Consider the following 4,513-nt stretch of genomic DNA (forward strand, 5'->3'; position numbering starts at 1 on the left):
AATCACAGCCAAGGCTTTCTGCAGCCCTCAAAGGGCTGCGGAGGGTGCGCTCCCCCCAAGGCAAAGGCTGCAGCAGCGGGGGAGGGGGGGGGGGCTGTTAATGACAGGGTCTTGCTTTCCCTTTGCAGTGCTTAAAATGTAAATGAAATGCATCATTAGCAACTCCATTGCTAATTACCATCTGAAGCCATTGTCAGCGTATTTGTTGGAGCACAACAGAGTGGATTGGTTATTCCAAGCAAAGGAATAGCTGAAATGAGCTCAGCGGCAGTGAACGGTGGGGTGGGAGAGGCGGGGGAGTGGGGATGGGGCAGACAGCCCCAGCTGTGGGGGCACCACTGGGAAAGAGGATAGGGAGCTGTTTAAAATGGAGAAGAGGCAAGCTGTAAAGGCAGGAATGGAGGAAAAAATAGGAATAAAGTAATTACACCCTGCCTATCATCTGTCTGTCCTCCCTGAGCATCCACTCTGGTCACGCTGGGACTCAGGGACTGGTTTCTTCCTCCCTTTCCTCATTACAGTCTCTCTCTGAGCATCCCATGTCCCAGTGCCATGGGCTGCCAGCACCCCACAGGGCTGGGGGTCCAAACCCTGGGGGGTTCCCCATCCCTGTGGGACCATCTTGCCTGGCCCTGACCCCACAGGAGGTGTGAGCTTGGAAAGGCCATTTGGCAGAGAAAAGAGAGGAGTGGAGAGGGCTGCAGGGGCCGGCACAGAGGCAAAGCTGACAGCAGCCACGCCCAGCCTAGGAAAGGGGGAGAAAACCCCAGAAACATATTCCTAATGGAGAGGGCAGCTGGAGAGGAGCAGTAACCCGAGCCCCTGTCCTCCACCTGTGCTCTCCATATTTTCTTTCATCCAAGGTGACCCTGCATGGGAGTGGGTCGGAAAGTCAAAGCATCCGATACAAGGAAAGTCTTGGTGCCGCCATCCATCTCTGCGTCACATCGGCCCGGCTCAGGTCTCAGGCACTCATCACGTTGCACTCAGCAGCAGGCTGATGCCCGAGCTGATTGCAGCCCTGGCAGGGGGTGGGTGCAGAGGGACCCCCAGGGTGCCACAGCTGCAGGGATCCCCTGCCCTGATCCTAAACAGGGTCCAGGAGCCACCGCTTCCCAGGGCCAGCACCAGAGGATGTGACCCCAGGCTCTCTGGGGTGCAGGAGCTGTCTTGAGATGCCAGAAGAAGCCCAGGAGCATCCTAGGGTGGCACCAGCTCTCCACTAACTGAACCAGCAAGAGAAACCCCTTGTCCCTACCATAGGCAGAAAATGACAGAGCTCAGGACAATCCTTATTATGAGCAGACAGACAATAAAAGGAAAAAAACCCCCACCCTTTTATAGGACAAGTCCCTTTGCAAAGCTCCAGCACAATGAGCGGGGGGACATTAATGCCCTCAGGGCATTAATAAACCCTAACGGTGCTGACCAGCCCCACCTGGGACCCCCCACCCACATTCTGCCCGTGGCCAGGAGCTCAAAGCTCAGATGAGGCCTCTTGGCCCTAGTCTGAGCTATGTTGTGGCTGGTCTTTAGATCAGCTGCAGCTATTTTTGTCTGGTCTCTGCTGGTCTGGACTCCAACCCATGGACTGACCCTGACCCTGACCCTGACCCTGACCCTGACCTGCAGATTAACTTCATGGCTTGGCTTTGAACCTGTCTGCTTGCTGTGAACTTGCTGGTTGATCTGGTTTCTTGGTTGAACCTGACCATCCTCCCCAGCCTGCCCTGCTCAGGTAGTGTGGGATGGGCAGCAAGGCTCTTACCCTGCCCCCGTGTTATCGCCTTGGCTCCCCAGACATCCCCCGTGATCAAGGGGAGCAGGTACCCGTTTGATTTCTGAATACCTCTTCTTGTGAAGCCTACGGGCAGATGGAAATGTGCTGCCGAGGGCAAGGAACAGCTCTGCAGTTTGCCATCCCAAAAGTCTCAATGAGGTGGGAAGGTGCTGGGGGACTTGAGGCAGGCAGAGAAGCGGGTAGGGAGCAAATCCAGATGAAAGAAAGCTCAGGAGACAAAAAATAAGGGACACAAAGCAGTTCCCATGGTCCTGGGCCCAAGGGTGGGATCCCACAGCAGATCTGTGGTGAAATGGGGACTGAGCTGAGTCTGCCAGGAGATCCTCCCTGGGGAGCGGGGCTGGGGCTTGCGGCCAGCCCCCCACCCCCGGGGTGCTCCCTGCCTGCAGGCAGGGCGGTGCAGGCAGGGTGCTGCAGGCAGAGCCGGCGCAGCACTCCAGGTCTCAGAGCACCCCCGTGAGGTCTCACACATGGGCGAGCAGCAGCGCTTGGCAAGAGTGGGGATCCACCACCACATCCCCTTCTCCCCTGGCTGTTCGTGTTCCTCCCCTCGCTCCCCTGCTGTCCTGCAGGGGATGGAGCTGGGTGCCCGGGGGTCCCGCGCTCTGCAGGGAACAACAGCTCAGGGGCCAAGACCCAGAAGGTGCTTAGAGGGGACAGCTGGGTCCTCAGATATGGGGTCATCTGTGGCACGCTTATTTTCCTGCTTCCCTCTATTTTACCATCTGTGAAGTAGGTGTTTTCCCCGATTCTGGCAGGTTTCCTTCCTGGCCTGCCCACAGAGCGATGCTGTTCATCTGCCGAGGGTGCTTGGCGACCACGACTCACCGGCACACAGAGGGATTTAGCTGCTCCCCTGCCCTGCTCTTCACACCTTCCCATGGGGGGACACTCTCCTTGCTGACAGTCCGTGCCTGACACTCGAGGTTAGATCTCAGGAAGGGAGGGCGATTTAGTTGTCAAATAAAACCAGTTTCATGACATTGCACCAACATGCTCCCAAGCACAGAGGTCCAAGTGGTCTGCACAGGGCTCCTTGCGATGACACTGAGGACAAAGAACGCTGCCTACAGAATCTTCCTCGTGTTGCTTGGAGTCCTCAGGCTGATTTGGGATTTATGTTCCCTTTAGGAGCTTTTTGTCCCTGTCCTAGACCACCTGTGAGTCAATCCACCCCCTTCCCCTGCCCTTTGCATCCCAATCTCGGCATCTCTAGCGAAAGCAATCATCATACCCTCTGTCCTTCGTGCAAGCCATTAATTACTGCGGGGAGCAGCACTGGGTGTGCAGCAGGCCACCACGGGAACCCCGGCAGGGTGATGGGGACGGTGCCTTCAGTCCTGCCTGGGACAGTGGGAAATTTCCTGCTCTCAGGAAAAGTGACGTGGGATTTCTGATGCTGCGGTGGGCACCCTGCACGGCTGAGCTGGGAGATGGGGACAACCAGCAGCACGGCAGCTCCTCCAGCAGCCCTGGGAGTGGGACTGGTGGTGACCCAGAGGGAGAAATAACTCCTGTTGTATCACCAGCACGCTCGCGGCAGCGCCTGGGTTTTCTTAAAGTATTTCTCCTTAAAATACCAACTTCCTCATCCTTGCTTGCAGACAATGGCAAACAGCTTGTGCCCTGCAAGAGCAGCTCCTGTGCTTTGGGCAGGGTGAATGCCACAAAGCCCCCAGGCACACGCACACGCGTGTGAGCTGCGTGTGGGTGTGTTACGGGCTGCTGCAGCAGCTCCGTTGTGCTTGGTTAAAGGATGAATAAGGTGGTTTAAAAAGTAGTAATAGTCCCAAAATGCTGGAGAGTGTGACAGCTGTGACACAGAGCTGAGAGCGGGGTGGGGTGGGCAGACACCGGCCCTGCAGGACCCTGGCCGGGTGTGGATGTGGGGTGCCCTCAATTTGGTCCTGTCGGTGGGATCTGCAGGCTCCGCTTAGCGTCTGGGGTACAGTCAGGCTGCGCTGACCCGGGCCTGCCTGCCCTGCCAGGCTCTGTCCCCCAGGGCCCCTGCCCCATGGAGGGTCTCCCCTGCCCCATTATGTGTCTTCTCTGCCCCATGGAGGGTCTCCCCTGCCCCATTATGGGTCTCCCCTGCCCCATGGAAGGTCTCCCCTGCCCATGTGGAGCTTACCATGCCCATGCCCTATGGAGGGTCTCCCCTGCCCTATGATGGGTCTCCCCTGCCCCATAGAGGATCTCCCCTGCCTCATTATGGGTCTCCCCTGCCCCATGGAGGGTCTCCCTTGCCCCATGATGGGTTTTCTCTGCCCCATGTTGTGTCTCCCCTGCCCCATAGAGGGTCTCCCCTGCCTCATAGAGGATCTCCCCTGCCCCATGGAGGGTCTCCCCTGTCCCATGGAGGGTCTCCCCTGCCCTATGATGGGTCTCCCCTGCCCCATGATGGGTTTTCTCTGCCCCATGTTGAGTCTCCCCTGCCCCATGAAGGGTCTCCCCTGCCCCATAGAGGGTCTCCCCTGCCCTATGATGGGTCTCCCCTGCCCCATGGAGGGTCTCCCCTGCCCGTGTGGAGCTTACCATGCCCATGCCCCATGGAGGACCTGTCCCGCCTCAGGTAGGAATTACTGCACGCCTGCCCCGGGGCGACCCCCCCACCCCACAGAGCCCCCCGCCCCTCCGAAGCCCCGCCCCTCCCCGCCGGCGGCAGCAGGACCCTGGACAGCGGCGGCGGCGGCTCTCGCGAGATCTCGGGGC

This window comes from Strix uralensis, chromosome 11 (genome assembly GCF_047716275.1).
Source record: "Strix uralensis isolate ZFMK-TIS-50842 chromosome 11, bStrUra1, whole genome shotgun sequence".
NCBI lineage: Eukaryota > Metazoa > Chordata > Aves > Strigiformes > Strigidae > Strix > Strix uralensis.